The following is a 19,857-nucleotide window of genomic DNA, read 5'->3' as shown; positions in this document are numbered from 1 at the left end:
TGTGCCTTCTAAACCGTGACGGAGGGAGTATTTCGGTAGTGTGTAGCAATAGTAATGGACGTTTGAGTAGGACGTGCCCTCATTGTATAAGGTGGGCACTGTTTTTTTTTTTTTTTTTGCAAGCATCAGTTGATTCCAATGAGGTTGGAGACGGTGGTGACGTGAGGAGCTCCACGATGAGCATCGACCCTGGCATGGCGCGGCTGAGCCATGATCTCGTCAAAGACGACAACGACACTACAAGAAGTAGGGGGGGACGGAGGCGAGGATGTCAAGGCCAAGAGAGGTGCATGCTTAGATGGCTGGCCTTTGACAGTGGCAAGCAGAACGATGTGTGTGTGTGTGTGTTGGGGGGGGGGGGGGGGTTCGAGGAGAGCATGGGGTGGAAGAAGTCATATGGCAAAGGGTTGGGAGGCGGCACGGCAAGAGGAAAATCAGGCAGGGAAAAAGTAAATAAAGATCGAAGAACAGTTGCCACACGATCTCAGCCATTGGGTAAAGATCCTAAAAAATCCATGACCCTATTTTTTTGTAATGTAGCTGATGAATAGATGGTCATTGAGAGTAGGTTTCAACTCTCGGGTGTCCCTACACCCTCTATGAATAGTAAATTCAAAAATATAAAAAAAAAACTTTGTGACATCAAACATGCTCAAATTTTGTAGGTTCTTGCAAGTTCTAATGCAGAAAAAATATTTGAAGAGCTCTACACAAGAAAATGATTTCGGTAACTTTGAGCACTGAAATCTGAAAATCAAGCATACACCTTTCTTTATATGATATTTCATTATGAAAACTCGCAATAACCTTCAACGTTTGAGCGTATTTGATGTCGCAAAGTTTCAGAATTTTTGAAACTTCTTTTATATCTGATTGAATTTACTGTTCGTAGAGGGGTAGGGACACCGGGGTGCTATCACACCTTTCTCATTTTATATTCCTTTAGATATCCTTTTCTATATTTATATATGTAAAAGTTTGACTTGACTAATCCAAATAGTATTCCTCGTGTCAAGCTTGCAATTGTCTCTAGGGCCTTTGTCCACTCTACTTGAATCAAACTAATAAATAGTTCTCCACCCCAGCATGCATCGTCCTCCATGAGCTGACATGTGTTGATCACTAGCTTAACTCCCTCGGGTTTCTGCTAGCTGCAGCCATGGCCCATGCAAGAAGCATCCTCATACCCACGTACTTCCTGTTTCTAGCCGCCTACACGACTGCTCACGCCGCCGCGCTCTCCTTCGACTACAACTTCACCGTCCCCGGCGACCGCGAGCACCTCAAATTCATCAACGCCTCCTACGCCGGCCGCGCCCGGATCATCCTCACCGACGACAGCTCCAACCTCATCGGCCGCGTCGTGCACCGTAAGCCGGTGCGCCTCTGGGACGACCGCACCGGCAGGACGGCCAGCTTCACCACCAGCTTCCGCTTCGCCATCGTCCAAGACAGCAACATGACAGACAACCTCTCACGAGGGGACGGCATGGCGTTCTTCCTCGGTCCCTTCCCGGCGACGACCCCTCCTCCGGGATCGGACGGCGGCCTCCTCGGGCTCTTCAGCAACCCCAACAGCACGGGCGCCGCCGACTCGCGACGGCCGCCGCACACCCTCGCCGTCGAGTTCGACACGCGCTGGAACGATGGCTGGGACCCCACGAACGAGGACGGACCCGATTACATCGGCATCGACGTCAACGGCATCAGGTCCAACCGGACCAGGAGCCTGCCCCCGTTGAGCCTCCATGGCATCATGTGGGCGAGCGTCACGTACGACGCCGAGTCCAAGGTGATGAAGGTGGCGCTTCGGAAAACCGAGCTGGCCTCCGAGTCCAGCACCACGTACGAGTTCAACGCGACGATGGATCTCAGGGACGACGCCGGCCTTGTACAGGACGCCGCCGTCGGATTCTCGGCGGCCACCGGTGTCCTCTGCGAGTCGCACCAGCTGCTCGCTTGGTCCTTCCACTCAACAGGTAACCCATTTCAAATCTAACGATGTCACCATGCATGAACGAATTTCTAATCTTCCGATCGATAAGGTGTACCAATATGTCACCAGTAATTGTAACACTGGCGAACGTTCCCTGTAACTGTAATAAACCATTTTTACTGTAATAAACCATGCACAAGAACGTTCCCTGTAACAGGCAAGCGAACCATTTTTACTGTTAGTTTTAGACAAGCTTTAAACTCACCAGCCGAGTTTAAACTGTATTAGTTTGATGTTCTCTTTTGCATGTGGCACTCTAAACTCAAGTAATAAACCTACCGTACCCAACTATTATCATAAATCATCCCTAATCTGATGCGACATTCTCATCACCCCATCTGATCGAGCTCCTTCTAGAAGTTACACATCACCAAGCAAGGGTCTTGATTGCATTATTATCGATCTTATCCGCTCGTGCATGACAAAACCTACGACCCTGCTATTGTTGCATGGCAACATCATGTCATCATGTGCACCTGCCCCGGCGCTCACGTCTGTACGGACTACGGACAATCGTCTTCATGCTCAATTGCCAGTCCACATCATGATTCCTAAGATCTCAGAGCTGAGACTGAGGGGACTATGATGAAATCCATATTGTTAATTAGACTAATTTTTAAATGCAACTTCCGTGCTATTGCTTTTTCAATTCAATTTTGATTATGTGAGAAAGAGGAACACATTTTAAGAAAGGAAGAAATTCACTCCCAATGAAGGTACATGCTTGGCTCACATAAACTATGTTTGATATTACGGTCGATTCTTGTAAATCCTAACCCCGTTTACCCAACCCATTTCCTCCTATTTTAGTGGTTCTGTGGATAGTTTTTTTTTTTCTTCTTCTTTTTTGTCAATAATTTTATATTATTTAATAGATAATCACATCACAACATCATTTAGCTACCTAAAACTAAGCGCTAACCTCCCAAAGTATCAAAAACAGGAGCAATTTACTCCTTCTCCCATTCTCGCATGCATCGATTGGCTTATGTAAGGTGAAAATTATAGTGAAAAATCAAATAAAATTTGAAAGTTTTAATACATGTAGATTACATGATGAAGTAATTAAAATATGCGTGCATATATTGGTTGCAAAATATTAACATTTCAATGTATGCGCTAAATATCTTTATTTGATTTGCATAATTTGTAGATGGTCATACCTATTGGAAGAATATGTGTATAAACTACAAGATTTAGGATTCATATCTTAACATTTTAAAACAACAATTTTTTCCTTCACAAAGATTGACAAACCCGAACATGATGATTTAGAGAGTTTGGTGAGCATAAAAGAATTAGCTTATATATCAGTCAAGCCAATGTTTCAGGAACGTAAAACGGACTTTCTATATATTTGAAATTTTGTGTAGCATAAACTCTTAGAACTATAGTTAAGCTAGATTTATAAATAGTAGGATAAATAGCAATCTTGACACATGAAAAGAAACATCTAACAAAGTGAGCTAATAAACCCAATAAATTGAGATTATCCCCAATAATTTGTGACTTTATGTAGCCTATTGGTTGGTGTGGACGCCATTCGACTCCGCTCACTAATAGCATACATCAAAGAGTCGAGATCGCATAATTGATTGCGCGGCAGAAACTAATATAAACATAAAGCTTAGGCATCCTCTCGCCATTAGCATACTTAAGTATATATCTTTCAGTACTATAATGTCTTATGTATTAACTTCATTTTGACCCAGACCAAAATGACCCAACACAGAATGTATTAACTTCATTTTGACCCAGACCCTTGCTTGGTGATGTGTAATAAAAACAGAAAGCTTCTTTTCTATTGTGTATGTACGTGAACTAGCTTGTTTCCTGCTGGTCCATCACAAAATGTACCACCTTGCCAATGTTGCATGGCAACATCATGTCATCACGTGCACCTGCATGGACTCTCACGTCCGTACGAGCAATCGTCTTCATCTTCAACTGCCACACATCATGCTTCCTAATATCTTAGAGCTAAGATTGGGGGGGGGGGGGGGGGTCATGTTGAAATACATGTTGTTATTGATGTTTAAATGCAATTCCATTGTTATTACATTTTCAATTTAAATCTTGGTTATGTGAGAAAGAGGCGAATTTTTTTGAAGGAAGAAATTCACTCCCGGTGAAGCTACTAGTTTGACTCACTTAGACTATGTTTGATATCACAGTGGATTCTTGTAAATCATAATCCCGTTTACCCAAGCCTTTTCCTCCTATTTTAGTGATTGTCTGAATAGGTTTTTTCTTCTTCTTTTTGGCAAAAAATCATAGTATTTTATTAAATAATCACATCACAACATTATTTAGCGAACTAAAACTAGGCCTTAACCTCCAAAAGTACCATACCCTGGAGTAATTTACTCCTTCCCCGGTTCGCACACCCACCGACCGGTTTATTTAGAACAAGATTATGTTGACAGCAAGTCCTAAAACTTTAATATTTCAATACATGTAGTTTACAAGATAAAGTATGTTTGTGTATATATTGGTTACAAATATTAACATTTGTGATGTATGTGGTAAATATCTTTCTTTTCTTTGCATAGTTTGTAGATGGTCATACTTTTTATAAAAATGTGTGTATAAACTACATTATTTCGGATTCATATTCTAACATTTTACAACAACATTTTTTCCATCACAACGGTTGGCAAACCGGGACGTGATGATTTAGAGAGTTTGGCGAGCCTAAAAGAATTAGCTTAATATATGAGCCAAGCCAATGTTTCAGGAAGGAAAATGGACATTCTATATTTTTCAATTTTTGTCTAGGGTAAATTTTCAGAATTATAGTTAAGCTAGATTTATGTTTTTATAATGACCTTACCATTTAGCACAAAAAATACAATAATTGATTGTTATTTTGCTAACAGATCCATCTCACACGGAGACAAAAATGTGGGTGATATTCCTAGCTGTCACGGCAGTTTTGTTAGCCGGTTTACTAGTGGCTCTTCTCTCTCTTATCTATACTACATTTATAAAAAGACCAACACGGTGCCTCGACGGAAATTGTTTGCAAGGTAAACATATGTATCATGGATTTTATTTAGTTATTTGATTAGAAAAGGTTCTCTATCAATTCCCTTCTCTTAACTAACCATGTTATTCGATCATGGAAAAATCAAAGTTGCGAGAAAATTCTCCTACTCTGAGCTGGTAGCGGCGACGGACAACTTCTCGCGAGATAGGAAGATCAGCAAGGGTTCCTTCGGTGACGTGTACAGAGAGTTGCTACCTATGCCGGACCTACGGGAGGTGGCAGTGAAGGAGATGCGGCAGCCAACATTGAAACGGAATCGGAAGAACTATGTGCATTAGATCGAGACCCTATGCCAGCTGCGCCATATATAAGAACCTCCTACAGCTCATTGGCTGGTGCGATGATGGTGGCCGGTTGGTGCTCGTCTACGAGCTCGAACCCAACGGTAGCGTCAGCGACCATCTCCACGACGGCGGTGCTAGCGGCAGAATATTGACATGGCCGTAGAGGTACAATATCCTTCTCGGTATCGCGGACGCCATTGACTACCTCCACAACGGTGCCTATGACTCAACAAAGAGGTACGTGTTGCACCGGGACATAAAGCCCAGCAATGTGATGCTGGGAGAGGGCTTCGAGGCCAAGCTCGGCGACTTTGGACTCGTACGACAGGTCATCCGCCATGGCGGCGGGGGTACTCCTCGGACAACCGTTATCGGGAGCATGGACTACATGGACCCCAACTACATTGAGCTCGGCACGCTGAGCCCCGCCTCTGATATATACAGCTTCGGGTTGGTGCTGCTGGAGGTGGTCACTGGGGTGAGACTCAGCCTGGACGTACCGAGCGGGCTTCGTGGCCTGCTCGTGGACCGTTCGGTCCGAGCCGGCTCAGTCCAGGCCCGACCACAAAAACCGTCCGGTCCGGTCCCTCAAAACAAGACCGAAATTTGCTCGGTCCGGTCCGGTTAAAGCCCGGTCCGACCGAGCGGACCGAACAGCTCACCGGCGGCATGGCGAGGCATGGCGGGGGCATGCTGGAGGCATGGCGGGGGGCGTGCTGGAGGAGTGCCGGGGGCGTGCTGGAGGTGTGGCGGCTCAGGCGTGGCGGGGGAGATGTGCTATGCCGCCGCCGCCGTCCAGAGCACGAGATGGAGGAGGACGCGGCCACTGTCCTTTCCAGGACGAACCACCATGTACAGGAGCTTCGCAAGCATCGGATCTCCTCCCCCCCGTAACAAATCGATGGGATTCGCCGCGAGTCAGTCGGGATCTTGCTCCATCTCCAGCTTCGGCCGTCGCCGTTCGTCGTCGATTCCGTCGCCGTCGCTGCTTCTCCGACCTCCCCGACCTCGGTATCGAGCTCTACATGAGTGCCCGCACCTATTCCCTCTGTCTCCGCTTCCGATTACGACCTATAGCCTTTGATAGCCGATACCATGGTCACCACCTCGCCGCCGGTGAGCTGTTGGCCGGTCCGCCGGTCCGGCCCGGGCTTTTGCCTCGCCGGTGCGGTCCCTGAAAAAAGGACCGCCAGCCTACTCGGTCCGGTCCGGACCGGACCGCCGGCGGCCGGTCCAAACGTCGGCTCGGACCGGGACCGGACCGGCCCGGACCGTGTCCACCCTGAGGTGAGACCGTCTATCCCGGGAACGGCGGCACATCGGAACATCCTCATCGCCGCCGTCACAGAGTCTCACAGCAGAAAAGCCATCCTCGAGATGGTAGATGAGCGGCTGAAAGGGGAGTTGAATCAGTGGTGGTGGCAGATGGAGCGTGTCATGGTCACCGGACTGACATGTGTTGACCCGGCGCGTGATGAGCGACCATCAATCAAAGATGTCATCGACCTGCTCTCCAAGCACGAGCAATCTCCTACATCCAGCCGTTACATGAGAGATGCTTCAATGAGGCCCAGGGATCGATTTCCTTTCATACTAACTAGGAATGTGGCTCTCGCAAATGCAAAGGTAACATCTTTAGCATATTGAACATGACCGTGAAATAAATTTATGACTTCATAGATATTAAATATGTGGAATTTTAAATCATATGGCTCAGTAGGCGTGTACAAGATCATGTTAAGTAAAAGAACTCTAGTGTGGTAACTATTTTGAATTATGTTAATTTGTGGGCAATAATAGTTGTAACATTTCCGAAAAGACCACGTCACTATACTACGAAACTTCGTCTATTCTTAAAGTAGGTAGTGCTATTGTGATGTGTTTTTATGAGAGAGCCTCCAGCATACGGAGACAACTGATACGTGTAGGGGCAGTGGCGGAGCGTGAACCAAATATTTTTGGGAGGATAATGACTGAATACGACATAGAAAAGGCTAGGGAGATCAAAGAGACTAGAGGATAAGTAGAGCGATTAGGTGAAGGATAAACTTATTTGGCAGAATTTCTTCTACCAGGGGGGGGGGGGGGGGGGCAAGGCCCCTGATTGTTCCCAAGACGCTCAGCCATTAGGTAGGGGTAGGTACCGATCGAGTGCCCACTAGTCCAAATCTAGGGCGTGAGAGAAATACTGGGCTGATATATATTACTTTCAGCATAATTGTGTATATTGTGTCTAGGAGACTGGGACCCTCCATTTGGGGATATATTGTGTATAGAAGCTGGGCATAGGTTGGGAAAATAGAAAACAAAAACAAGCGTGACATGTTGGATCTTCAATGGATTTAAAAATGTTCAGAGATTTTATAAATAACGTTCATTAATTTAAAATGTGTGTTAACAGTTAAAAACTGTTCGTGTAATTTTTTAGAAGTGTTCATGAGTTTCAAAAATTGTTCACGTAATATTTTAGAAGTGTTCACGAGTTCAAAAAATTGTTCATGTAATTTTAGAAGTGCTCACACATGTATTCATACAAAAAATCATGTACTTTATATGTTGCATTTTCTCATGTTGTATATTCTTCAGATTATCTCTTTTGATTTTACACCTATGACAGCAAAACTTACAACATTTTCCTGTAGAAATGATCCACCATCATACCCCTAATTTTATGCCTAAACTTCTGCCTTTTGTATCTCGATCTACATTATTCGGCTTTGCCACGAAGAGAAGCACATCATCCATCGGTTACCTACTCGCTAGAGGAGCGGTTCACGTATTCCTGAACCATCGCCCCAAAGGCCAACGACCTTCCCATCAGCTTGGATGGAGCATCAAACTCTTTCACTAAACCTGAAACAGTAAAATACATATAGAACTAAAACAGAAGCGCAATTTCTTTGTTGAAAAAAGACTCTTGAAGAAGCTAGAAGTAGATCATTATCCGTGTAATGCCAAAGCGTACCTGCATCCAACACAAGAACTCTGTCACTGTCCATGACAGTTGGGACTTGGGACACGATGAGCAATGCCCGCTGCTGACAGTGCACTCTCGGAACTCCTCCCGTATGATCCTCTGGATGGCCGCATCTGTCTGGGTCTCGACAAAAGCGGTCGCCTCATCCATGAACTGGATCTGGCTGCGCTTCAATATGACTCGGCCGAAGCAGAGAAACTGTCTCTGTCCCACGCTCCAATTCTCCCCCATGTCGGCGACTACAAACAACAAGCAACAAGTATTTGTCCGCCTTTATTACCAAATAATAGGAAATGTCCTAGATTGCACTGAAAATCATCAATTTTTGGCAGTAATCGATAATAACAATGTCAGACACGGAGGGGTGAGCAGGGGTCATACTCATACCCCTGCCAATCGCTCGCCCCCCTCAATTATTTGTACCAGGTAGTGTGTATGTGCTATTACTATATGTCTAACGGCCGCAGCTATTTACATAATTAGCCCATATTGTATAAATAATTATTGAATCAACAACAAAATGGAGAAGCCCAATAGCCCATATATTGTATAAATAATTACTGAATCATGCATGTACGGGCTGTGGATGGCTATTACATTGCTGCGGTCGAGTTTTTAATCCATCGGATACGGCTAGATGCTGGGTGAGCAGGATAGATGGAGGTATACCACACACTACTAGCATACAGACATTAGTTATTAGTACCACCTTTCTAAAAATAGTTAAAGTTTATGTCTGTCCTTGGTGAACTTGTTTGAATTTGATCATATTTATAGAAAAATGTGATACGATATGTTCCCTCGGTTTCACAATATAAGGTACATAGCATGAATATTTTCTGAAGATTTTAATTTTCAGGCATCGATATATTTTCTATAAACATGCTCAAGCTTGAAGAATTTTGAATTATGATAAACCTAAAACTCCAATTATTTAGGAATGATGGAAATATATGTTTAATATACATAAGAACCTTATTTGCTCAATTAATGTTTCACATGAAACCATAGTTTTAAATAGCGGGCTACGACAAATAGCGGCGAGCCTCTAAATCAGCTATAGCGTGCTATAACGGCATATTTGTACAAGATACCATTTAGCGGCACCCTGCTGAAAAGGCTATAGCGAGGCTATAGCGGGGCCATAGCGGGCTATTTAAAACTATGCATGAAACAGTAAATTTGTCTAGTAGTAATTATGTATATCTTTCATATTAGTCAAAGGTGAAGTGAAAGACAACAACAAACTAATGGGGTGAATACTTTCTCAAACCAATTGCTTCATCTTCAAGCTCCAACCTTCTTGCCGAGAATTATCTTTTTTTTTTGTAGTTTCAAAACAAAAAAATTATGCTTAATCATCGATGCTATCATTGCACTTAATATACTGTGATATTTCATCTTTTATGTCAACAATAGTATTTCGCCCCCCTCATGTTCAAATCCTGGCTCCGCTCTTGTTTGGTTCCCCTCTGGCAAATATATATATTACCATTTGATGGACCTGTATCTATGCAAGGATTGAATTTGTGTATTTCAAGATCAATATGACTATTGGATCCGAGCAAAGAAGCAAATCCAAATCGTCTTTGAAGGGCTCGCTCAAACAGAAGGTAGAGGCATGAAGCTGAATGGCGTGCTCAGCCGTGAGGTCGTCCTACAAAAGCATATAGATGAAAATTGATCTCGTAAAAGCTTGCGGGGATGTAGGAGTCTTTCGCAGTGTGCTTTGCATTTTCCCGTACTAGTTTATTTCTACACCCCACTTGACTCATTCATATTTCACATTGGATGCAGTGGTTTATCAATAACTGTGTTTCCTGACACCCTGCATGAATAGTAAATTCACAAAAAATAGAAAACAAATAAAAAAATCTGAAAATTTGCAACGTCAAATATGATCAAACTATGTAGGTGCTTGTAAAGTTTTCATGCCAAAACCATTCGAGGAGCTCTACACAAAAAAAAAAATTAGTGCTTGAAGTTTTGAGCACACATTTAGAACTAAAATATGAAACTTGTGTGTACACCTTTCTTAACATAATATTTTATTATAAAAACATGCAAGAACCTATAAAGTTGGACCATATTTGATGTCACAATTTTTCTGATTTTCTGTAATTTACTGTTCGTATGGGGTGTGGAAGTTATCACAACTTTCTCACAGACCTCGATCACAACGTTGCAGCTCAGCCAGCAACAAAGAATGAAGTAATCAACGTCACTTTCTTAGCTAGCTGGACATAATTAAACTTGGAAAGATGATCACAAGAACGTAACGCCGACGTTGATGCCGACCTTTGATCGATCAGTAAGCACTTCCCAAGCCAGCCCTCTACAGCCATTCTATGCATATAAGGAGACCCGTTTTTGGGTTCCCAAGCCAGCCCTCACCCTCGTTCATGCCATGGCAACACCTCCCTCCTCACACCTCCTCGAGGGCTGCCGTCCGGAGCTGTGGCTGCCGCCGAAGTGGAGCGACGAAGCAGAGAGAGGGAGGAAGTGGGAGGTGGAGGACATGGCAAGTGGCAACGCCCTCGCCCTCGTCTTCACTCCTCCTTGAGGGCCGCCCTCCGGGCCTATGGCCGCTGCCTGAGTGGAAGAAGAAGGCGAAGCCACAGGAGGTAACCAGAGACTGGGCGGAGCTGCCGCGCGATGCGCTGCTACTGGTGCTCGAGAAACTGCAACAGGTCGACGTTCTCCTAGGGGCCGAGCTGGTGTGCCGTCCCTGGCACCGGGCTACCCGGGACGAGCCGTCGTTGTGGCGCTGCATCGACCTGCGGTTCAGCCATCTCCCCGACCACTCCTCTTACCGTTTCCTCCCATGGGCCACGCCGCCATCCGGCGCAGCCGAGGGAGCTGCGAGGCGCTGTACAGTGAGGATGTCATCGATGAAGAGGCCATATCCCTTCTCAAAGAGTCGTAAGTGCTTCTCTTCGCTTACTACACGAGTCATGAGACATGGTATTCTTATAGCCAAACGGGCCGTGCTTTCTGGAACGGCCCCGAGGCACGGCGGCCCGGCACGCCACGGGTCAGGCACGGCACGGGTTAATCACGCCGTGTCAGGCACGCAGCCCGCCTCGGGTCATGCCTGGGTCTAAAAGCTGGGCACGCGGGCCGGTACGGCATGACCCGTTTATTGTTTTTATTATTTATTTATTTATATAAGATAAAAACATAGCTCAACAGACTTAAATCGGTCCAAAAAACAGGCCAATGTATCAAAATCGATCCAAAAACAGCCGAACAAGTCCAAATCGACCCAAATAACAGCCGAAAATGCTAAAAGCGTAGGAGGCTAGCGGGTCTGGCGTGTCGATGGACCGGCCCGTATAGCCCCGTGCCGTGTTTGGGCTGGGAGGCTGCGCACGTGGGCGAGCACGACACGGCCCGGCTAATATTCGTGCCTGGGCGGGCCGTGCCGGGCCGACGGACCGGCCGTATATCCCGCGTGTCGTGCCTGGGCCGGGAGGCTGCGCACGTGGGCCAGCACGACACGGCCCGGCTAATACCCGTTTGGCCAGGACTGGTTCGGTGTCATCCTCCTTTCCGGAAAAAAACTAATAAGTAATACTCTAACACTGCATCCTCTTTTCATAAATACATGTAACTAAACCTTACTAACTTTCACTCTTCATTGCGAAAATAATATCTCTCCATTTATTATAAAAAAACATATTCATTATGTTGTAAATCTGTAAGTTTGAGTAATTTGGATCAGAATTATATACATTAATTTTTATTTGCAGGGCGCTCTCCTTGAAGAGTCTTCGACTAATCAATTGTGTATGGATCAATGATAGGATCAGTCATAACATGTCACATTTGGTTATGCTTGAGGAGCTAGAGATCTCAAACTGTAGTTTCAGCACGTTCTCTTCCATATGCGTTGCGGTTGGATACTCTTGCCCGCGCGTGAAGCGCTTTCGTCTCATCAGTTTCTGCTTCATTAAACGGCCCGTCTGGGGCCCGATTGACAGCCAAGTTGGGGGGATCACCATGATGCATGGGCTGCGTTCGTTGCAGCTCTTTGCTCAGACTATTAGCACTGCTGGTTTGACAGCCGTCCTCCATATATAGCTGCGTCCAAATAGTTTCTCTTGACATTCGCCATTGTTTCCATGTTGAGATGGGAGATGAGTTAATGTCAAGGTGTTCTAGGTTTGAGACTTTGAGGCTCCCACATGATTCTACCGACGACTACGATCTTGAGTTTTCCGCCCCAGATATGAGCACTGAGAGCCCACGACCTAGACGCGTATGCAGTTACGGGGACGAGGGCGGACCCTTTTGGGATGATTCATATTAGTGTGGCCAAAGACCAAACTGCATTAGGGATTTAGAGTTTGTTGGAACTCAGCCCTCAGGATCGATTACATTAAATCACGACAAACACGCGCACACAAAATCTTGTATCCAAGGGCCCTTGTCGTGCCCTAATTTTCTCTCTTTATTTTCTTCTTTTTAGCTCAACTCAAGGTATTAAGACTGAAGCCCCTCGTGCACATATATATGCAAGAGTAGCCGACCCAAGAAATACCTAGGCCTACACGTACTTGGTCTTGAGTCCAAACCGGACTCAACCTGCACTTTCCTAATCAAGCTAATTACACCGACACGTGAAACTCAAACTCTAAACCGGACACATACAATAGCCAATTATACTAATCTTAGCTGGACTAGGATAACTCACGCCATGCAAGCCACGCAACCTAATTAAGTCTAACACAAATCAAATCTAATTCTAGATTATTCCTAACAATCTCTCCCTAATCTTCACTTGCCATCTTCTTAGTGTTCCGTCTTGTCTTGACTCGTTGTTGACTCGTGACTTGTCGACACATCGACTAAACCGTCGTATCCGTACATTGAGTATGACCCGTCTGGAAACATGTAGAACCTCCTTGCTCTACAGTATTGTGCCACCGCCATTGCTTGGCCGCTGCCTTGCACTCAGTCCGCACCATACTCCTTGTACTTGCTTGCAGTAGATCCACTCTCCACTGCTTGCACATCTTCTCGTTTTACGATGGCATCGCCTACCATCGTCCGCCTTCGGCATCACACCGAATCCACACTGGCCGCAACCAGGGCGCTCCACGGGGACATGGATATGACTCACGGAACACCGTGCACACTCCTTGAACTCTAACAAATCATCACCAAGATGAGCACTTGGACATGACGACGCCGACGACTCACTGACACGACGACCGAGATGTGCAAACCCGCACGACTCCTTGACTCATCTAACACTCCGGGACGACGATCTTGACGACTTTTCGGCACCGTGCGTCGGCACCACCGCTCCCCGTCAACGATCATCTTCCACCGCCTTGCCGAAGACAGCCCGCCGTCCCTCCTTGTGGCTTCGCCGAACGACGATCTCCTCAACATCCTCATCTGTCGCTGCACGAACGGCTATTGCCTGCTGCTCCTCGTCGTTGCACCACCCAGCGACCATATCGCCTGCCCCGAGGCGCTAGTCGGATCGCCTCCCCGGGGCAAGCACAACTACACCTCGACCTTGCTCTGATACCAAATGTTGAAACTCGCCCACGGGATCGATTACATTATATCACGACAAACACGCGCACACAAAATCTTGTAGCCAAGGGACCTTGTCGTGCCCTAATTTTCCCTCTTTGTTTTCTTCTTTTTAGCTCAACTCAAGGTACTAAGACTGAAGCCCCTCGTGCACATATGTTAGAGCATATATATCCATATGTGGTTTTGGTAATTGATGACAATTCCTATGGACTAATGGTTGCCTTAAGTTTACATTTATAGGATTTGTCCATAGGCACTTCTTGAAGTCCATCTGTTGGGTTCAAGGAGTTTATATGATGATCAAGATGGTATTCAAGGTATTATCCAAAGAATGGTCATAGAGACACATGGTTGATCAAGATCTCAGACAAAAAGTAAATCAAGATGATCAACACACAAAGCGTACAAGATGTACCGAGAGGGATCAAGTGATCCCATGGTATGGTAAGCATTGTCCATTACGTGTTTGTGTACTAACCCATGGTCTTCGTGAGAGTTCTATGTGGGGGTTAGGTGTGTTTCCATGGGCTTGCGTCAAAAGGAAGATCTCATACAACCCATGAAGTATGACGTCTAGTTGTGATCGTCATCAAGATTGCGATGTGCAAGTTCAAGTGGATCAGCACGAAGATATCATGCTTGAAGCTTGCCATCCATTGTGGTGGCAATGGACTTGTGAAGATATGCTGAAGGGTGGCTCACCCATAGTGAGTATGGGGGAGCAATCAACTAGTCTTCATCAAGCCAACGCAATCAAGAAAGGTGGTCCATCTTGAGGAAGCCAAGATCATCATCATCTAGCTCAAGAGGACGAGGTGCAAGGTATAGGTTTGTCCTTGATAGGTTTTCTGTTTAGGATAGATTGTTGTACTATCAAGGGGGGCTCTCAAGTGAGTAGCTTGATCATATCGTTCGTTGAGAGCTCAAACCATTTGCATCCTTGCATCATACTTCTTGGTTCTTGTTTGGTGTTTCTCTTTGTGAGTTTTAGAGCTTATGGTCATCTTCGTGACAAGCTCGAGTTCTTCGAAAACGGAGTCCATATGCATCTACTATGATGTTTTCGATGTTGGAGTTTTTGCCGGTTCTTCATTCATAGAGGACTCACATCTCTATCGCTGTTTGGATAGCTCTTGTCGTCCTGAATCCAACAAGCTTGGGTTTGCTCGATTCAGAGCTCGTATGCGAAAGTTATGGCTGTTTCAGTGGCGAGCGGTAGTACCGCTGGACCTAGCGGTAGTACCGCTAGTGTTGGCGGTAGTACCGCTGGCCCTAGCGGTAATACCGCTAGAGCTGGCGGTAGTACCGCTATCCCAATGGTAGTACCGCCCCTGGCCAGCGTTAGTACCGCTCCAAGTTTTTAGTACCGTCATCTTTGCGGTTGTACTGCGTCGGACATTTTGGCGAAGACTTTCTTGGCGGTGGTTGGCCCGGTAGTATCTTTGCGCTACCATGGGCTCAGCGGTAGTACCGCTGCAGCCAGCGGTGGTACCACTGGAGGGTCAGCGGTAGTACCGCTGCAGCGAGCGGTGGTACCGCCGGAGGGTCAGCGGTAGTACCGCTGGGCTCGGGCTGTAAGTGGGGGTAACGGTCTGATTCCTTCCCCCACTATATAAAGGGGGTCTGTTACTCACCAAGTGGATTTCTTACAAAATGTGGATACCATATTCGTAAGTTCTATTTTTCAACTGTCGGATTGACTTTGGAGAAAATAGAGTATACATATATTCTTGCTTCAGAAATGAAGTGATTGCAGAGCATCACTTGGAATGTTTTTTTCTTTGGTTCAGTAAGTAGAGAAAGAACAACTGAACTCTTCATACCTATGGTTCCTAAAAAAATTCTTTAATTGTATGTTTAGTTGTGTTTACCTGCCAACATATGCCACACTTATGGTACTATGAAAGATAGCACGGTGGTAAAAAAAAATTAAAAGATAGCACGGTGATGATATCAACAGATAACAAAGATGAAACTGTATTAACTTGTGTGTGAACATGCAGGTAATGAAAAATGGTGGGATTATTCAATCAGGCAATTACGGGGATTTACTAGATTCGTGTTCAGATTTTGTGGCTCTTGTTGCTGCTCATCACAGTTCCATGGAAGCATCTGGGGTGCAAGGCCACAATATTCAGAACACTGAGAATTGTCCAGCCACCACGATGTCACAGGAGACCCCTTCTGCTAACTCCAACTCGAATAATGAAAACAGCGATAGAAATGCTGTTGTGCCGAGCAAAGAAGTAGGTTCGTCGAAACTGATCCAGGAAGAGGAGAAGGGGAGTGGACGAGTAAGCTGGCATGTGTACAAGCTATACGTCACGCAAGCTTGGGGCTGGTGGGGAGTTCTGCTCATTCTAGCTTTGTCAGTGCTGTCAGAGGGATCTACAATGGCAAGTAACTACTGGATGTCGTATGAAACATTAGGGGGCACCATATTTGATATCTCAAAGTTTCTTCGTGTCTATGTTTTGATAGTCGCTGTTTCGATTGTGTTTGAATTTATCGCCTTTATTTTCCAAGCATTTCTGGGACTTAAGTCAGCCCAGGCCTTTTTCAGCAAGATGTTAGACAGCATTCTGCGAGCTCCGATGTCGTTTTTTGACACCACTCCTTCTGGACGGATCCTAAGCCGGGTATGTCTTCTGAGGCCATAGATCTAATTTTTTTACCCGTCCTGTATATAGATAGAATCATGTGTGTATTCTTTTTTCAGGCATCAGAGGACCAGACTAAACTAGACGTATACCTTTTATTCTATATGGGTGCCGGCATATCGATGTGCATTTCATTGGCGAGCAGCATTGCAGTTACCTGCCAAGTAGCATGGCCGTCAGTCATAGCAGTGCTTCCCCTACTGCTTCTGAACATTTGGTACCGGGTACAATCCAGCTACTACAATGCATCTTAATTAGAGACTGATATCATTCTTCATATCACTAAACCTTAACTGAAACATGGCAAAAACTTTTTTTTTAATTATTTTCCAGAATTGTTATATTGCAACATCCCGAGAGCTAACTCGTCTTCAAGGAGTAACAAAGGCACCGGTTATTGATCACCTCACGGAGAGCTTTTCGAGCTCTCCAATTATAAGGTGTTTCCGGAAAGAGTATGAATTTTATCAGAAAAACTTGGACATGGTAGATTCGAATTTGCGCATGTCTTTCCATAATTATGCAGCCAATAGGTGGTTTGGGTTTCGCTTGGAGCTAATCGGCACACTTGTGTTGTCTATAACTGCTTTTCTCATGATCAGTTTGCCGAGCAATTTCATCAAGAAAGGTATTATCAAGTCTCCGTCAACTGAGTATTTATAGAATTGCTTTTCATAGGACAGAGTAGAATTTATGGCCCTCATGTTCTATATGTTTCCTTGGTCTAAATTTACTTGTTTCCTTGAATCCGTTATCAACTCTATAAGAAATCGAATCTTGTGCAAACTGTTAAGCATGGAAGGTATGTGAAAACTGAAGTTGCAACTGATTTTGTAATAAAACATACTGTCATATTGAATTATTCATTCATGTCGCACCCAACTACATTATGTCACAGAACTAGAGTAATCAGTATCGCAATCCAGAGACCCACCATCGAACCAGATTCTTAGGAAGTGACTGACCATGAGCCGAGTGAACTATGAATCTGATAAATCTCATGTTACACAAGAACAATCAACTCATTTAGCAGAAAAATCAGGTATTGAGATTGTAACACATTCATACCTGTAATAAACTACTCCCTCTGTCCCATATATAATAGTGTTTTGATACTACACTAGTGTCAAAAACGCTCTTATATTATGGGATGGAGGGAGTAGTTCGTGCAACTGGGCAAACTGTCTTAATTTTCCGCCTTTCTGGCTCTGTATAATTATGTGTGGCCTTCAAATGCCTTATGACATTCCTTCATTGATATTTACTTTTTATAATGTAGAATTTGTCGGAAATGTCTATCCTACGGTCTTTCTCTCAACTCGTTGGTGTACCATGCAATTTCCATAAGTTGTATGATAGAAAATGATATGGTATGTGTGGAAAGGGTGAATCAGTCTTCCTTCTGAGGCAGCAGTTTCTCTGCGTTCCTCGCCAAATTGGCTCCGACGAGGAGACATTGACATAAAGGATCTAGAGGTCAGCAATTCTTCTTTTCTTTTCTTGATTCTTGGTTCTTCCTTTAGCAAGCTTCTTTTTGTAAGCTACTATTCTCTAGGTGACTGATAGAAATGAGCCACAAAATGCTGTTGTTTTCAGGTCAGGTATAGACCAAACACACCTCTAATCTTGAAAGGCATTACGATAAGCATCCGCAGTGGTAAAAAGATTGGCGTTGTGGGAAGGACCGGCAGTGGCAAGTCAACTTTGATCCAGGCGTTGTTCAGGCTTGTGGAGCCGGCGAAAGGCCAGATGATCGTTGACGGAGTCGACATTTGCACTCTGGGCCTTCATGACCTGAGGTCTTGCTTCGGTGTGATTCCTCACGAGCCCGCGCTCTTCGAAGGAACCGTGAGAAGCAACATTGACCCAGTTGGGCAGTATTCTGAGGCTGAGATATGGCAGGTAACAGGGTATAGCCGATGTGTGTTTCAATACATGAACTTCCCTTTTGACACGCTGAGTAATTCACTATTTTTCTGTTGACCTTAATATGTTTGTTCGTATATATGCAGGCCCTTGAGCGTTGCCAGCTGAGAGATACAGTAGCTGCAAAGCCTGAGAAGCTTGACGCACTAGGTATGATATGATTCCTTACCATATGGAAATCTTGATCCTTTGTAGGATCATGACTAGGTGGTCCATAGATACAAGTCTGTTAGATAAAATAACTTTTTTTTGGTGTGTGTCAGTGGTTATCAGAAATTACAACACAAGTTTGATGATTCTTAGTGCAATGTAGGCATTCATTTCATGTTCTTTAGTGACAACAGGAACTTATTGTTTGTCTGCAGTTGCGGACATGGGGGAGAACTGGAGCGTGGGGCAGCGACAACTCCTGTGCTTGGGCCGTGTCATACTGAAGCGCAGCCGGGTGCTATTCATGGACGAGGCCACCGCCTCTGTCGACTCCCAGACAGACACAGTCATCCAGAGGATCATCCGGGAGGAATTCCGTGAGTGCACTGTCATCAGCATTGCTCATCGTGTCCCGACCGTCATGGACAGCGACAGAGTTCTGGTGCTGGATGTAGGTAGGCTGCGCCCCTTTTCTGTTACATACACGATTGAATCATACTATGTGTTTCTCGTGTCTTCCACACAAGGAGACTGAATCATGTATGTATTTTTCTATTTCAGGGTTAGTGAAAGAGTTTGATGCTCCATCCAAGCTGATGGGAAGGCCGTCAGTTTTCGGGGCGATGGTTCAGGAGTACTCGAGACGCTCGTCGCAGGCAACCGACTGATGATGTGCATGTCTACCTAGCAAAGGAAATAACATAGCTAAGATCTTCCTCGCGAAAAAAAAACATAGATCAAAATTCAAGATGAAAAGGTTCAGAAAAATAAGCAGTCGTAGGAAAAAATGAATTCTAGAGTGAAATATGTAAAGTATGCAGCCGTAGGACAATGAGCATATCTGAGTTCAGTATGCCTAACAGATATAGAGGATATCTCTGAACTTCCCTAATCTCTACAGTTTGTGCATCGCTGGCACTGCGCCTGCGCTACCATGTTAGGCGGTCCAGAATCAAGATCCAGGGCTCGAGGTCGCTTTTAGCCATCACTCAGACGTGTGGCTTTTCCGGCTGCGTGAGGACCGGTGGCTATAAGTTTTCAGGGGCTTGGCTGGTGCTCGGAAGGAGGCTCCAATCGTGTTGTGTTTTTCGAGAAAAGAGGGCTCCGATTTCATTCTAACAGAAAACTTGATTACAAGCTGGAGTACCAGACTAAAGATTCCTGGCGGTTCAGCCAACCCAAAATAAGGAAGCTCATACAGCTATCACTCTCACTCTCCCTAGCAAACATATACTCCCTCGGACCCAAAATTCTTGTCTTAG

The 19,857-nt window shown here is 45.1% G+C and overlaps 3 pseudogenes; 2 read left to right on the top strand and 1 right to left on the bottom strand.

The window, feature by feature from the left end:
* Nucleotides 1-1,091: 1,091 nt before the first annotated feature.
* On the top strand, nt 1,092-7,757 carry LOC123442251 (annotated as a pseudogene).
* Nucleotides 7,758-8,081: 324 nt separating this feature from the next.
* LOC123442250 lies at nt 8,082-8,456 on the bottom strand (annotated as a pseudogene).
* Nucleotides 8,457-13,338: 4,882 nt separating this feature from the next.
* On the top strand, nt 13,339-19,263 carry LOC123442249 (annotated as a pseudogene).
* Nucleotides 19,264-19,857: the final 594 nt, after the last annotated feature.

The sequence above is a fragment of the Hordeum vulgare genome, chromosome 3H (assembly GCF_904849725.1).
Source record: "Hordeum vulgare subsp. vulgare chromosome 3H, MorexV3_pseudomolecules_assembly, whole genome shotgun sequence".
Classification (NCBI taxonomy): domain Eukaryota; kingdom Viridiplantae; phylum Streptophyta; class Magnoliopsida; order Poales; family Poaceae; genus Hordeum; species Hordeum vulgare.
Note: the sequence above shows the minus strand (reverse complement) of the source record. Positions and strands in the feature narration are given on the sequence as shown.